Below are 17,409 nucleotides of genomic sequence, written 5' to 3'. Positions count from 1 at the left end.
CTATTTTACCAAATAACATTTGCTTCTCATCCTTTCTGCTTTGGATTCATGAGTTTAGAGGTCCTCGTGTCCAAGGGTACAAGGCATCTACCAAGAGACATAATAAAGGCTTTGATGCATTCAGTTCAGTTCATTCGCTCAGTCGTGTCTGACTCTTTGTGACCCCATGGACTGCAGCACACCAGGCCTCCCTGTCCATCACCAACTTCTGGATGTATTAGGAGCTTTCAATACACCCTGACCTTTTGGACTCCTTATGCTACTAAACCAACAGGTGGACAAGGAGTCCTTGGTTGTTGTGATCAATCCTGATGACCAAGAGAAACTGAGTTGCTCCTCTATAACACAGGCAAGGGGGCCCATTTTTTAATGGAATTCACAGGAGCACCCTTATTACTCCCTTGATCAATAGCCCTGGAAAACTGTGACAGTAATCAGAGTACCACCAAGGTCCCTCATTCTAATCAATAAAAGTTGGACTTACCTGTCTAGGTAAAGTCCACCTGTCAATGTGCTGACAGAGGGTAAGTGGGACCCAAGATAGTGAGAGAAAAAAGCAGTCACTACTGAGATCTTAGCCCTTAAAACCAGAATGTGAGACTCCAGCAGTGACTCAGTGTGATACAAACAGACTGGAACCCACAGATAACTGAGCCCTGTGCCAATTCTTACTGCCCCTGGCCCTGGTGATGTGAGTGTTCTGCAGAAGTCTTCTGTCACAGGGTTAAACATGCCCACACCAGACCCAGGAATCAGAGAAGCAAGTGGAAGCAGGGAATGGTGGGTCAATCGTAGCCTCAGTTGATGCTTCATGCCGACAAGGTGAATCAGTAGATCAGCAAACCATGTGTGGTTTCTAGATGTCTCCATCAAAATTTCCTTTCAATATACTGTGCAGTCATATATTTTCTCATTTGTTAAGAACTCTGTGAAGTAGGTATGTGCTAAGCAGAATTCTAAGAGAGCCCTCAAAAGTCCCAGCCCTGGTGTACCTACACCTTCTTCCAGGTATCCATTCAAACAGTAACCTGGGTGCTGCTGTGAATGGATGTTTTAGGAACAGTTAAGGTCCCAAATCAGCTGACGTGAACATAGAAAGATTATCTAGGTGGACCTGATTTAATCACATGGGCCTTTTAAAAGCAGAGGGTTTTCTCTGGCTGGCAGCAGAAAGAGCCTCCAGACAAGAGCTCAGTCCGACTGACTCCCTGTTTTCAGCACTGTGATCCCTAAGCAGAGAACCCACTCATGCCCTGGACTGGACTTCTGACCTATAGAACTATGAGCTAGCATGAGTGTATTTTTCAAGCTACTAAGTTTGCAGCAATAGAAAACTAATACAAAGTAGTTTTCATCATTCTTATTTTGGAGAACCTAAAACAGTATGTAATTTGCCCAAGATTGCTTAAATCTCTAAAAGTTCTTGTTACTCCAGGAAACGTATGGGCAAAACTCCTTCTTGGTATCATCCTATTACCTTGAACCGTTTTTCTTTCTTGAATTATATTGGCTTGAAAAGGATCGCATAACTCTATGGAAATAAGTGTGTGCCTTTCCCATTTACGATGCTAGAAATGATTTGTCTAATGCATGAGACAGATTTGAGAAGACAGAAATGCGGACAAAGAATGAGTCAACGGAGGTCGAGCTTGAGAATTTAGTTTCGAGAAGAGGAGAAGTCATTCCAAGGCAGCAAAGGTAAGACACAAGCTAAAGATACAAGAATTAGTGTCAAAGGCTTCTGTGTGGTCAGAAGAGCAGCCCACCCAAAAGTTGGCAAGTAGAAATGAGTCAACGTGTTTAGATCGTAAAGGTAGCCCAGGGTGTGTTGATTAGGGTCAGAATAAGGCTCACAGAAACCAAAAAGGGACCAGCTAATCCCTAAGGTGAATACTTCCAAGTTCTATGGTCTGTGGTTCTATCATCTTTATATCGTCTTTTTTTTTTTTAAGTTGTTCTCTTTCCTGCCACTGGGTGAGTTTTGCCTCAGCAAATGAATACAAGTAGTGACAACCACGTGGGGACCGGAGGATGCAAATGGGATCTGCTCTTCCTTGCTTGCCACAGGCTATCAATTTCATGGGTCCCAGTGTTAAATTGCAGCCTTGTGTATACTTTGCAGCCTGGGAAACTTGATTCCTTGTTGACTCTAGAACTTTCTAACTCTGTATTCTATTTTTTTCCACTTTAATTCAAAATAAAAAGAAAATAGGAGGAAAGAGCTACTTAAATAAATCACTGAGTTTTAACAATTACTGTATCAAGGGAAAGTGAATCCCCTGTCTACGGCTACCAAAGTCTCCTATGAGCCCACAGCAAGGTAATTCTTGCCACTATCTGTTTATAATAGAGAGAGAGAAAAGCAAATCTCCTTGTGTTGTAACTATTGCTATTGCCATTGCTGAGTCGCTTCAGTCATGTCCGACTCTTTGCGACCCCACGGACTGTATTCCACCAGGCTTCTCTGTCCATGGAATTCTCCAGGCAAGAATACTGGAGTGGGTTGCCATGCTCTTCTCCAGGGGATCTTTCTGACCCAGGGATCCAACCTGTGTCTCCTGTAGCTCCTGCATTGCAGGCAGATTCTTTACCACTGAGCCACCGGGGAAGCAAATGTGTTGTAACTAGATGATTGTATAGCGTTTACTGAATATTTACCATTCTGTAGACCCTTTCCCTTTCAGACTAAAGGAAAAGAAGGTGATACCAGAGCCTTGAGTCCCTCCTATTCTGGAGAGGGATGTCCTGACTTCAGGTCTGATTTCACATCCCTTTCTGAACATAACTAATCTGCTTCAGGGTACCAGACATGGGTGGAAATAGATGCTAGGTACCAATGGACTGTGTCTGGCACTGCAACCTCCGGGTCACAGGAATTGATTCAAGGACTGGGCTCACTGACTAATCAGAGACAATAAGAAGCCTACTCTTAGTGCATTTTACTGGTACCTAAGTGTTAGCCACTCGGTCATGTCTGACTCTTGGTGACCCCATGGTCTGTAGTCTGCCAGGCTCCTCTGTCCCTGGGATTCTCCAGGCAAGAATAATGGAACGGGTAGCCATTCCCTCCTCCAGGGGATCTTCCCAACCCAGGGATCAAACCCGGGTCTCCCACATTGGAGAAAGACTCTTTACCATCTGAGCCACTCTTCCTGCATTTTACTGGTGTGTAAAGGAGACTTGAAACTGGCCTGAAGTCCCAGTAGACTTGAAATGTTGTGGACAGAAATCTGGAGCTCCTTGGAAACACATGATCCTGAGTTTGCTTAATCATAAAAAGGACAAGCATCATCCATTAATCAGTAGCTGACATTTATTAAGCAGTTACTCTATGCCAGACCCTGGGCTCCACTTTATATTTGAAATATGTCCTATAACAGTGACAGGAGATCTGTGCAGTAAATAACATTATTATCATCCTTTGTGGTAGACACAGAGATGTATCACCAAGATCCCCCTTCAAGAAAGGACTTGGCCTGGATGCCATAAGCTTGTCAGCTGACAGCATTTAGCCATCAAACGCAGAGCACCTTGAACCCACATCCAGGAACTGATCGGGAAGGGGCTATTTTCGCTCATTACAAGACAACACTAGTGGTTCATTTTAGCTTCAAACCACCCGGTGAGATCAGCCAAGGCTGATACCAGCTTTGCTTCCCCTAGGCTCATTCACACTTCCTTCATTCCCTTTCCATAGATGTTGATACCACAGGAATAAAATCCATTAGAAATGTCTCTAATAAACACCTCGCACACCAAACTCCATCTCAGAGTCTGCTTCCCCAAGAAACCACCCGGAACATCATTATTCGCTGCTGCTGCTGCTGTTAAGTCACTTCAGTCATGTCCGACTCTGTGCCACCCCATAGATGGCAGCCCACCAGGCTCCCCTGTCCCTGGGATTCTCCAGGCAAGAACACTAGAGTGGGTTGCAATTTCCTTCTCCAATGCATGAAAGTGAAAAGTGAAAGTGAAGTCACTCAGTCGTGTCCGACTCTTCACTATCCCATGGACTGCAGCCTACCAGGCTCGTCCATCCATGGGATTTTCCAGGCAAGAGTGCTGGAGTGGGGTGCCATTGCCTCTCCCACTCTCTTAGCACTAGTGGGTGCTAAGTCACTTTAGTCGTGTCTGACTCTTTGCAATCCCACGGACTGTAGCCCACCAGGCTCCTCTGTCCATGGGATTCTCCAAGCAAGAAAATGGAACTGGTAACCATTCCCTCCTCCAGGGGATCTTCCCCATTCAGGGATTGAACGTGCGTCTCTTACATCTCTTGCATTGGCAGGAGGGTCCTTCCCTTTCAGACTAAAGGAAAAACAGTCGATACCAGAGCCTTGAGTCCCTCCTGTTTTGGAGAAAGGTGACCTATAACACAGATAAAAGAATAAAGTGGAAGACCCCTGGCTTGGGGCTTCCTAGGTGGTGCTAGTGGTAAAGAATCCCCCTACCAATGCAGGAGACATAGGAGACTCAGGTTCTATCCCTGGGTCAGGAAGATCCCCTGGAGAAGGGAATGGCTGGCTACCCACTCCAGTATTCTTGTCCATGGGGTTGAAAGAGTTAGACACGACTAAAGTGTCAGTGACTCAGCACATACACCCCTGGTTTAGCCCATCACTTAGCACGGACAGTGGGGCAAGGACGACTCAGGTGAATCTAGCTTTGGACCACCAACGCTTATCTAAAATCTGAAAGTGGATTCTAGACTTCACCTCTCAGAAGAAAGGCTGACAAGGTCCTTCAGGCTTGCTGAGGGAGAGTGTTGGGCAGAAGCTCCCCTTCTGCTGAAAGCAAACAAGTCCAGTCTTGCTTAGTGTGTGAGGTAACTGTAGGAGGTGACATCCAGCAGGTGCAGCTCCCTCCAAAACAGGAGCTTCATTTCATTCCCTCCAATTCACAGTCTCCATTGAAAATGCCAAAAGGGAACAAATCATCTGGACATCTTGTTGTTTTTGTTGTTCAGTCACTAAGTTGTGTCTGACTATTTGTGACCACATGGACTGCAGTGCACCAGGCTCCCCTGCTCTTCACTATCTCCTGGAGCTTCATGTCCACTGATGCCCTCCAACCATCTCATCCTCTGTTGCCTCCTTTTCCTCCTGTCCTCAATCTTTCCCAGCATCAGGGTCTTTCCAAATCAGTCAGTTCTTCCCATCAGGTAGCCAAAGTATTGGAACTTCAGCTTTAGCATCAGCCTTCCAATGGATAGTCAGGGTTCATTTCCTTCAGGATTGACTGCTTGGATCTTCTTGCAGTCCAAGGGACTTTCAAGAGTTCTCCAGCACCACAGTTCAAAAGCATCAATTCTATGGGGCTCAGCCTTTTCTATGGTCCAACTCTCATATTGATACTTGGTTACTGGAAAAACCATAGCTTTGACTAGATGAATCTTATTCTCTGCTTTTTAATATGCTGTCTAGGATGTGGCTCAGATCATGAACTCCTTATTGCCAAATTCAGACTGAAATTGAAGAAAGGAGGGAAAACCACTAGACCATTCAGGTATGACCTAAATCAAATCCCTTATAATTATACAGTGGAAGTGAGAAATAGATTTAAGGGCCTAGATCTGATAGATAGAGTGCCTGATGAACTATGGAATGAGGTTCGTGACATTGTACAAGAGACAGGGATCAAGATCATCCCCATGGAAAAGAAATGCAAAAAAGCAAAATGGCTGTCCGAGGAGGCCTTACAAATAGCTGTGAAAAGAAGAGAAGCGAAAAGCAAAGGAGAAAAGGAAAGATATAAGCATTTGAATGCAGAGTTCCAAAGAATAGCAAGAAGAGATAAGAAAGCCTTCCTCAGCGATCAATGCAAAAAAAATAGAGGAAAACAACAGAATGGGAAAGACTAGAGATCTCTTCAAGAAAATTAGAGATACCAAGGGAACATTTCATGCAAAGATGGGCTCAATAAAGGACAGAAATGGTATGGACCTAATAGAAGCAGAAAATATTAAGAAGAGATGGCAAGAATACACAGAAGAACTGTACAAAAAAGATCTTCACAACCCAGATAATCATGATGGTGTGATCACTCATCTAGAGCCAGACATCCTGGAATGTGAAGTGGGCCTTAGAAAGCATCACTACGAACAAAGCTAATGGAGGTGATGGAATTCCAGTTGAGCTATTTCAAATCCTGAAAGATGATGCTGTGAAAGTGCCACACTCAATATGCCAGCAAATTTGGAAAACTCAGCAGTGGCCACAGGACTGGAAAAGGTCAGTTTTCATTCCAAACCCAAAGAAAGGCAATGCCATATGCAGGTCAGGAAGCAACAGTTAGAACTGGACATGGAACAACAGACTGGTTCCAAATAGGAAAAGGAGTACGTCAAGGCTGTATATTGTCACTCTGCTTATTTAACTTATATGCAGAGTACATCATGAGAAATGCTGGACTGGAAGAAACACAAGCTGGAATCAAGATTGCTAGGAGAAATATCAATAACCTCAGATATGCAGATGACACCACCCTTATGCCAGAAAGTGAAGAGGAACTCAAAAGCCTCTTGATGAAAGTGAAAGTGGAGAGTGAAAAAGTTGGCTTCAAGCTCAACATTCAGAAAACGAAGATCATGGCATCCAGTCCCATCACTTCATGGGAAATAGATGGGGAAACAGTGGAAACAGTGTCAGATTTTATTTTGGGGGAGCTCCAAAATCACTGCATATGGTGACTGCAGCCATGAATTAAAAGATGCTTAATCCTTGGAAAGAAAGATGACCAAACTAGACAGCATATTCAAAAGCAGAGACATTACTTTGCCAACAAAGGTCCGTCTAGTCAAGGCTATGGTTTTTCCAGTAGTCATGTATGGATGTGAGAGTTGGACTGTGAAGAAGGCTGAGTGCCAAAGAATTGATGCTTTTGAACTGTGGTGTTGGATAAGACTCTTGAGAGTCCCTTGGACTGCAAGGACATCCAACCAGTCCATTCTAAAGGAGATCAGCCCTGGGATCTCTTTGGAAGGAATGATGGTAAAGCTGAAACTCTAGTACTTTGGCCACCTCATGCGAAGAGTTGACTCATTGGAAAGACTCTAATGCTGGGAGGGATTGGGGACAAGAGGAGAAGGGGACGACAGAGGATGAGATGGCTGGATGGCATCACTGGCTCGATGGACGTGAGTCTGAGTGGACTCTGGGAGTTGGTGATGGACAGGGAGGCCTGGCGAGCTGCAATTCATGGGGTTGCAAAGAGTCAGACATGACTGAGCGACTGAATTGAACTGAACTGAGGATTGTCATAGCTGGACATCTTACCATAACTTAACTGCAGAAAGAGCAAATTCAGTTCCTATACTTGGGCCTTCAATTTTTTGTTTCTGCTGATTTCATGTTAATTAAAATGATTTCCATGAAGAGGTATAGGAAAACTAATTCACACAATTGTTTGTAATTATCACCTCCTGTGGTCTTTGAAATATTGATATTGTATCTGAAATCATGATCATTCTAAATTGCATTTTAATGAATTCTTTGGGAGAGACACAGTGATTAAAATGAGTAATACCTGCTAAATGATGAGCTAATAAAACATTCTACAAGAAAGAATTTATTAAGCGAATCTTCAGATTTCATTTATTCATCAAATCAGGAAACAAGAATTAAAATGTATAATTTCAAAACGTTTATAAGCACTTGTAATCTAAGATCACTAGGAACAGTGAATGGAATTCCGAAGTAAGGAAACTGTAGGAGATGAAAGATATCCAACAAAAGGAAACCAATAGCTGAATAGCTGGAAAATAAAAGTATTATTACTAAAGCATAGCACTAAAACACCCAGCATGCTACGGAGCTTAAACCCATCTGAAAGCCCTGTCTTAGCAAAAGTACTGAATTTTTTTCACCTAGAGATATTTATTAAGAATGGATCTCCAGGGCTCCACAGGATCTGTCAGTGGTAAAGAATTTGCCTGCCAGAGCAGGAAACATGGGCTTGAACTCTGGTCCAGGAGACTCCCACATGCCACAGAGCGACTAACCTCACACTGCTATTGAGCCTGTGCTCTGCAACTAGGAGGCCACCACGATGAAAAGCCGGTGAACCACACCTGGGAAGCGGCCCCCTGCGCTCTGCAGCTAGAGAAAAGCCCACGAGGCAACGAAGACCCAGCACAGCCAAAAATAAATAAATAAATAAAATTAATTTTTTAAAATCTAAGCGAAATAAAAAACAGGTCAATTTGGTCAAAAAAAAAAAAAAAGAATATCTCCAAATTTATAATCAAAATCAAAAAAAAGAAATACAATCCACCTCGCTTCTTAATGTCAGCATGCCCAAAGCCGACCCAGAGCTGCACGTGGGTGGGGGAGCAGGACTGCGTTGCAAATTGCCACAGTCAAAGCTGGAGAAAACCAGATTAGCAGCAACAAAGGACACCCAGTCAAGTAATTCAGTTTGTCAATTCCGGCAGCTAATAAGCCTCCATTACACGTTGGGTATGTGGGGGAGAATCCAGTCTCATCTGTATAAAAGAATCAATGGATCCTAAAAGCCACCGTCTTTGTCAGCTCTGGAACACTCATCTCCCCAGAGACTGAGATGGAAAGCGCTAAAGGCTTGAGAGCCCCATCCCCCAGCCCTTGCCTTCATGGGAAATCATAAAATAGACTGATAAGTGAGATTCCAGGCATAGTGAACACAGTATAACCTGAGAGCCAGCGCTCCAAGGAGCTCAGAAAAGCCACAGTGGGCAGCTCTGAAGCACAGCATGCCTGATTTCCTGACATCACCAAGACTCCTGGTTATACCCATGCTGATCAGAGCTCCCTCAGGAATAAACGAATTCAGTTAAGTCAATCGTTCCCCTCGCTGGTGTTAATCAAATCCCAGGGCATGTGTGTGTGAACCACCTTACTCAAAACAAACTCCTACACCATTCAGGAGGGGCCTCCCCTCATAGCTCAGTTGGTAAAGAATCTGCCTACAATGCAGGAGACCCCGGCTCGATTCCTGGGTCGGGAAGATCTGCTGGAGAAGAGATATGCTACCCAATCCAGTATATTCTTGGGCTTCCCTTGAGGCTCAGCTGGTAAAGAATCTGCCTGCATTGAGGGAGACCTGGGTTCAGTCCCTGGGTTGGGATGATCCCTTGGAGAAGGGAATGGGTACCCACTCCAGTATTCTGGACTGGAGAATTCCATGGACTGTATAATCCATGGGGTTGCAAAGAGTCGGACACAACTGAGTGACTTTCACTTCATTTGACTTGACACCATTCAGGAAGAGCCACAGCCTCCATCACCCTGGCTCATGTTTCAAGTCAGGTTTCAAAGTGTTTAAAGGAGATACATAAGTGATTCTTGTCTCTTGACTTAGTCAAGAGAAATCCTTGTGAAATCCTTCCACTGGTAGAACCCTACATAATTAAACTTGGTGGAAATAACCTTAGCAGCTTCCTGGATTAAATATTAATAGAACTATCTTTAGGCAACTACAGTCACTGTGAGTCATTCTTCTAACATTCTAGGGAGGTTTCCACCAAACTGACTCACATCTTTACTCCAGGGTCCCCCACGGATTGCTGAGTCCAGTTGTCCTTTGTTTATCTTTGTGTGTGTGTGCGTTTAGTCATGCCTGACTCTTTGTGACCCCATAGACTGTGGCCCACCTGTCCGTAGAATTGTCCAGGTAAGAATACTGGAGTGAATTGCCATTTCCTTCTCCAGCTTACTGGTAAAATCATCCAAAACATTGACAAAAGGCTCTATTACTCAAATATGATGTAAAGCTAGGTCTCCAAGTATCAATCAGGCAAAGCATGGCTCTGATACACTCCATTAACAAAATGACATTCAAGTCATCTTAAGATTAGTGTGAGTAGAAGACACTGTAAGTTGAAGTGGCTTACCTTGCCTGATGAACTTGGGTTCTCTGATGAAATTACTAGCCCCAGCAAGCACTGTGGAGCATGAAAATCACATATTACATATCCTGAGACATTACTTTGCCAACAAAGGTCCATCTAGTCCAGGCTATGGTTTTTCCAGTAGTCATGTATGGATGTGAGAGTTGAACTGTGAAGAAAGCTGAGTGCCGAAGAATTGATGCTTTTGAACTGTGGTGTTGGAGAAGATTCTTGAGAGTCCCTTGGACTGCAAGGACATCCAACCAGTCCTTTCTGAAGGAGATCAGCCCTGGGATCTCTTTGGAAGGACTGATGGTAAAGCTGAAACTCTAGTACTTTGGCCACCTCATTCGAAGAGTTGACTCATTGGAAAAGACTCTGATGCTGGGAGGGATTGGGGGCAGGAGGAGAAGGGGACTACAGAGGATGAGATGGCTGGATGGCATCACTGACTCAATGGACATGAGTCTGAGTGAACTCCAGGAGTTGGTGATGGACAAGGAGGCCTGGCGTGCTGCGATTCATGGGGTCGCAAAGAGTCGGACATGACTGAGCGACTGAACTGAACTGAACTGAACTGATATCTTTTGTACATAGGTTGTATGACTCAGAAGTAAGAGCAACTGAGATTACAAAACCTTTTTGGGAAAATCATCAAGTATGAGCCCACAGGTTGTGCCTGTGATTGCTTTGCATATAACTGATGATGCAAATTTGAGGCAAGCACTTCTGCATACAAAAGGCATTCTTCAGGAATGGAACTGCTGCGTAAGATGCAGGTAGAAAATAAAGTAATCTTGGAAATAAGAGGTCTTGGCCAGTCCTTGTTCTTGAATACGGTCACCCTCTTGGAGATGGAGATTCTGCAGAAGGAAAGCTGCTTTACAAAAAAAAAGGCACAAGAACAGCCAGCTTCTGAAAGAGACGTTACAAAATAATCAACCAATGGTATTCACTGCTTTCCCAATTGGTCAACCCACCTACCCTGGAAAAAGGGTAACATAAAAGAGTGAATAGGACGAGATTTCCCTGGTGGTCTGGTGGTTAACAATCCACCTTGCAACCCAGGGCAGGTTCAATTCCTGGGATGTGAACTAAGATCCCACATGCTGGATGGCAACTAAGCCCCCTGCCAGGCAACTACTGAAACCAGCTGCTCTGGTCCCAGTGTGCCCCAACTACTGAGTCTGAGTGCCACAGCTCCTGAGTACCTGGCCCAAGACTAACGATCCCACATGGCACAACTAAGACCCAACCAGTCCATCCCAAAGGAAATCAATCCTGAATGTTCATTGGAAGGACTGATGCTGAAGCTGAAGCTCCAATACTCTGGGCACCTGATGTGAAGAGCTGACTCATTTGAAAAGACCTTGATGCTGGGAAAGATTGAAGGCAGGAGGAGAAGGGGACGACAGAGGATGAGATGGCTGGATGGCATCACCGACTCAATGGACATGAGTTTGGGTGAGCTCCAGGAGGTGGTGATAGACAGGGTGGCCTGGCGTGCTGCGATTCATGGGGTCACAAAGAGTCGGACACGACTGAGCGACTGAACTGAACTGAACCAAGTTGCGTGGAAAGGCTTTGGGAATGTGGAAGTACTGTTTGTAAAGATCTGAGAAAAAAGAAGGGTTGCTGAGGGAAGCACTTCGAGGTGTTCCCTGGAATAACCATACACGTTAAGTGATGGTCACTCGGTCGTATCCGACTCTGCGACCCCATGGACTGTAGCCTACCAGGCTCCTCGGTCCGTGGGATTCTGCAAGCAAGAATACTGGAGCGGGTTGCCATTCCCTTCTTCAATAACCATACAAAGCAAGTTAAAACTCTAAAGGTGTGGGGAGGCGGTGGTGCAGGACCTGACAAAGTCAGCTTTGATGGCAACCCGGATTACGTATGAAAAAGCCCACAGTCGCCTTCTCTTCCTCTGGTGCCACAGAGCAGAGCCAGCATCTGGACAAGGCCAGGGGTGGGGCAGCGGCTGGTCTGGGCGGGGCACGCTTTGGGGGCGCTGCCCCTCGGCTGGCACGCAACCTCTCAATGCGCCCCCTCCCGGCCACGGGAAAGGTGCGCCCTCCTGCTTCCCCGTCCCCCTTTTCCCACCCCCCGGGGGTGCCTCGCCATCCCAGCCCAGAGGGAACCAGGGACAAGAGACTATTTTCCCTGATGTCACAAAAGCATGAAAGAAGGGGCGCCCCCTCCCCACCCGAAGTCAAACCCTGATCCCTCTCCACCCCACCCCCCAGCCCCGAGCTTCGAGCTTCGGCTTCCCTGCTTTGCAGGCTTTATCTCCGAGAATAACTTAAGACAGCTTAGGAGGAACGGTGGGAACCGGAGGCTAACCCTAACCCTCCCGGACCTCGAGCGCCCCACTTTCCCAGTTTCGTGTTGGAGGGGTGGGGTTTGCCTTGGCAGTTTCCGCATTGGCTGGGATTTGGGAAGGACGGAGGTGGGGGGGGGGGCGCATCGGAGAGATGCTTCCCTCTACCCCCGCTAATCCGGGCAATCTGGCGCTGCGCGGGTGATGAAAAGGGGCGGCGAGTGGGCTTTCCCGGGTCTCCCGCGCCGTGCCCCGCCCCCCGCCGCACCCCGGGCCCCCCGCCCCCCGCCTCTCCGGAAAAGCGCTGTGCGGCCGCTTTGCCTCCAGCGCGCGGCGCTGCGCTCGCTTTGATCGCTTCGTGCGCTGCCAGCCGGGCTCAGCCAGCCGCCTGGAACTGAGGACCATTCTTCGAATCTGCGGCTTTCATGACGTCTCCCTGCGTGGTCCAGCACTTTTCTCCTAGCCAGGGATTCTTTTTTTTTTTTTTTTTTTTTCCGCCACTCTCGCCTTTTCTCCCCTTCCCTCTCTCTCCACCCGGTCTCCGCCCCCCCCCCTCCCCCGCCCCTGCTCGATCGCACACCCCTCCGCCCCTCGGTTGGCACCCCAGGCGCCCAGCCCGGCTCTCCGCTCGCGGCCAGAGAGAGCCAGTTCCAAGACGGCCGGCCGCACCTGGCCGGAGAGGCTGGGCGGGCGGAGGGGTGGGGACCCGCGGGAACCTGGAAGCTAGACCCGGAGCTGGCTGCACCGCGAGGAGAATGGAGTCTCCTAACCGCCTCCCGGGGCCGATGTGAAATTTGACCATCTGAAAACCCCGGGTTTGTTTTGTGGGTTTTTTTTTTTTTCCTTGTCTTTTTTTTTTTTTCCTCCCCTCGCTCTCCATCGTGTAAGTGAATTATTAAAGCTTGCTCCGCTCCAGGAGAGAAGATCATGATTGAATGAAGCCACCCAGTCCGCAGCAAGGTAAGCGGTGCGCTGAGTTGCTAGAAGGCGAGAAGCTAGCAGCGACCTGGGCAAGAGGTTTCGTGCCCTCTGGTCCCCACTTCCCCCTCCCCAGCTTCCGCCGCTGCATGCATCTCCACTCTGATGAGAAACGGGGTATGCCCAAATCAAGGGACAGGCGAGAGAGAAGCAGGTTACATAACAGAAGGGAAATCTGTTTCATACGGTTCTCATTAGCGACTGAAAACTCTCAAGGGGGGCGGGGGGGTGCGGGGAGAGGAGGGGTCTGCATGCTCTGAGCTCGGAGAAACCCCGTCAGTGATTACAGACATCATTTCAACATCCGTTGGCAAAGATGAAATGCAGGGACGGACTGGCAGGGGTGGCTTGCTATGTAGTCATTCACAGTTGGGAGAAGCCCATCGTCTTTGTGGAAAGCTGTATCCTTGTTCTTTGCCTAGAGGAGAGGAGGAGAGAGAGGGAGAGACAGAAAGAGAAACATGAGAAGGAGGGAAAGAAAAAGTGAGGGGTGGGGAGAAACAAACAGAGAAGGGGAAACAACTCCCAACTGTTCTCAATCAGTATAACCAGAGCTGTGATATAATGACTAGCAACAGTGATAGGAAGCTCTCCCCAGAAGTAAGCTGAATTGTTTTGTAATTATAAGAGGGAAAAACCACCACCAACAACAAAAAACCTCTAAATGATAAAAATGAGATGTTTACTGCATTTAGGGGATTGGGTGAATCCGCTGGCTTGCTTCCTCCTGGGTATATGTTCATTTGCATCAAGACATTAAGCTTGAATGAGTTTTTAGCAGAAATAGCATTAGTATTCCCCAAACCCAATAAAACCTTTGAGTCAATCCACAGGTACATCTCTTGTACCAGGTTCAATATGGAGAGGCTCTTAGGGAGGAAACATAGCTTGACAAACACAGCCACAGTAATGGGGTGAGATTAGTGGAGAAACAAAATACCAGAATTTTCTGAAGAATCCTGCCTCCACTCCCAAAAGAGAAAGGGGGGTGGGGGTGGGGGATGAAACTCCAGTGTTCAGGAGTTGGAGATTTATCATTAGGTTAGCATGTCTACTGACTGCTTTTATCCAAAGTCTGCTGATCAAAAGGGGCCCCACAGAACTGAGTACAATGCCACGTTTCAGCCAGCACCATTCCCTACCTTTCTTCTGCTGGAAAATGGAGGAGAGGGATGCCCAGGAGCTGCTTAAAAAGAAGAAGGGGCTTGCTACAGTCAGGGCTGTGCTAACTAAGCTTCGCCCATTTTGCCTGGAGAAGAAAAAAAAGAGAGGAAGAGCTCAAGTCTCCATGGCGACCCAGGTGGGAGGGAGGAAAGCGGCTGCGGTTACAAATAAACGTTGGACAAAAGTTTCCCAGATCGGAGCAAAGAAATAAGGGAGCCAAGTGTCCTGCGGAGGGTCCCAGGGCATAGGCTTTGCCCAGCTCCCAGCCGGCAGCCTGCGAGGGGCTGTCTAGAACTAGCCGGGCCCCATCAAATCTCCCAAAGTTGATCCGGGGACGCTGAAACGGTTGGGCAGCGGGTTTCGCATTCAGCACCAAGGCCAGAGCCCAGGCGGCAGGCTTCCCACAACCCGACCCGCTTCCCCAGAGAACACTTTTCGTTCCTTTCGTCGTGGGAAGTCAATCCCTTTCCATTAAAGACCGATTCCCTTGCCCGTGCAGAATCTGGATATATGATTATCCACGGAATTGCGTGGGACAGAGAAGCTTGCAAATCATCCATTTCACGCATGGCAGTGCATCAGAATAGCTATTCAAAGAACATTGAAACAGCAGAGGATCGGAGCTGAGCTGAGAATGGGGGATATCCCACCCTCGGGGAAGGAAAGGGACACACACATACACACGCACGCACACACATGCGCGCAAGCCACAAATCAGTCCCTGATGAGAGTTGCCTAGTTTCAACCAAGTCCCTTTTGCTTCAAAAGCGTTCATTCATTCCTCACCCTCTCTCTCTCTAACTTTTGTCGGGCGTAGAGGGCAGAAAGGGAGCACTGTGGCCAGGGAGATACCAGCTAACCAACTGCTGTCTAGGGGTCCTGAGAACCAGGAGGGTGGAGAAATAGTGTACTCTTAGCCCAGACCCGGTAGACTTCTCAGCAGAGCTGGTGAGCTCCAGGAAAGGGAATCCAGGTGCGTCTGTGAGATGAGATCCAGTGTCTAACTTCAAGTCAGCGTGTGAGCAGAGCAACTACATCTCTAAGGTTGCAGGCATAGCAAACAGAGGAGGAGTCACTTCTCTTAATAGAAACGAGGAAGAAACTGTGCCAGAGGGGACGATTATTGCCATTCCGTTTCCATTTCAGCATTCATACAGGGGAAACGGGTAAGTTCCTCTCGTCGTTCTGTGTTCACCGTAGGCAAGACTGGTCTCTGTCCTCCTCTCCTCAATTTTGGTACCAGCTCCTCACACAACCTTCCCCCAGACTGATTCTGATAAGGAAAATCAGTAGAGCAGGGTGGCAGTCCCATTTTGAACAGGAAGCTGTTAAAGGAGGGCATTCAGGTGTTACAAGGCACACTTTGAGTTGCAGAGCCCAGTCAAGGTTTGACAACTGGATGGAAATGCTAGTAAAGAATCCGCAATTCCCTTGGATGTCATTCTCTTTTGAGGATGCTCTTATCCGTGTGTGGTCTTGAGCTAGTTCTGGATTGTTGTTTAGGAAGGTAAGCAAGATGTATCCTGGTTTTCCTTGTTGGGCATTTCATTGCTTTCCAAAGATGAGCTGTGCAGAGCACTCATGACTTGGATAAAGCAGTGTGTTTATACTTTCCAGTCTTTTTTATTTTCTCGTGATTGCTAGTGAAAATGGAAGCAGTCTGTTCCAAATCTGGGCAAAGTGTGAGATATTACACTCCATTTACATTTCATTCCTGATGGATATTGACTAGTTTATCTATAGCTGAATGTATAGAAGCCCTACTACCTAAAGTAGAAAGAAGTGATGTGTGGAGTATTATTGGGGCTGAAACAAGGCAGATTACTCTGTCTTTGCTTCATCTGATCTCACCAGCAGAAAGTGGATGTTACTTATGATGATAAAGTCAGATAAGAATATAAATTATTAGTAAAGTTGAATTTCTCTCATTAATTTTTCTTTTAAAAGGCAGAAACATAAATGAACTGGGTGAAATTGTTCAATCATCCTTAGTTCTGGTAGATTCCATGTTCATGTATTCAGTGCTTATTTACCAGACTGTGGTTTGCTTCCTTCTTGGATGGCTAATTGCTGAGCAAAATGTCATTATGTCCTGATGGCAGTCAGTGGCATATCCCAAATAATTGGCTTACCCATTTCAAGTAGGATTTGTTAAGAAGAGCAACTTAATTTTATTCCAGCACACTTGGAGCTGTTTTGTAATTTGTTTATATAATTTTGGTACCTCACCCGGGTATTTCCTGAACATCAGTGTAATATATTCACTTGTATGACCTAGATGTTTGTTTAATATGCGGGACGGGCATTGGCTCTTTCCTTTGAGTACATAGCATTGCTTCTATTCACTCTCATATTCTTCCCTATTCTCACAAACTACCCTTAGTTTACAGGATAAAAGAGAAAATAAAACATGAGAATAACTGTTTAATAAGCAATAAGAAATTCATTGGAAATTAAAAATTAGTAAAAATAAGAGGGGAGCGAGGGATAAATTAGGAGTTTGGAATTAAGAAATATTTATATTAATATAGAATAGATAAACAACAGAGACCTGCTGTATGGCACAGGGAACTACATCAGTATCTTGTAATAACCTACAATGGAAAAGAATCTGAAAAAAAGAGTATACATATATATTCATATGTATGTGTATATATAACATATACCGAACTGAATCACTTTCCTCTGTGCCTGGAATTAACACAACAGTGTATATCAAAATTATACTTCATTTTTTTCTTGAGAAAGTAAATACAGCCTTATGGAAGCTTAACCCCATTCACTTCATTTTTTTCTTGAGAAAGTAAATACAGCCTTATGGAAGCTTAACCCCATTAAGTAGAAAATGTTACTTTCTTCAAGGGTTTAATAATGTTGATAAAATGAATTCTCTTGAAAACAAGATAAACCCTCTTTTTCAAAATGAGCAGGTAGGCAAGATAAAGCTTTTCTTTTTATCACTAACTATTCCTTAACCAAATGATACGTGAATAATATATTGGTTAATAAGGGAAATGGGCCAGAGAGAATCAGAACAAGGGGGAGGAAGGGAGCTCAGAGAGAAGGCAGTTATTTATTTATT

The 17,409-nt window shown here is 45.9% G+C and overlaps 1 protein-coding gene across 1 annotated transcript in view; it reads left to right on the top strand.

Annotated features, from left to right (window-relative positions):
- Positions 1-12,121: 12,121 nt before the first annotated feature.
- The window catches only part of KCNJ6 (potassium inwardly rectifying channel subfamily J member 6), a 331,426-nt gene continuing 326,138 nt past the window's right edge, over positions 12,122-17,409 (top strand). Inside the window, exon 1 of the mRNA XM_061424825.1 lies at positions 12,122-13,145. The gene's annotated coding sequence lies outside the window, so the exon portion shown is untranslated. The remainder of the gene's footprint in view (positions 13,146-17,409) is intronic.

This window comes from Bos javanicus, chromosome 1 (assembly GCF_032452875.1).
Source record: "Bos javanicus breed banteng chromosome 1, ARS-OSU_banteng_1.0, whole genome shotgun sequence".
NCBI lineage: Eukaryota > Metazoa > Chordata > Mammalia > Artiodactyla > Bovidae > Bos > Bos javanicus.
This window is presented reverse-complemented; position numbering and strand designations above follow the sequence as displayed.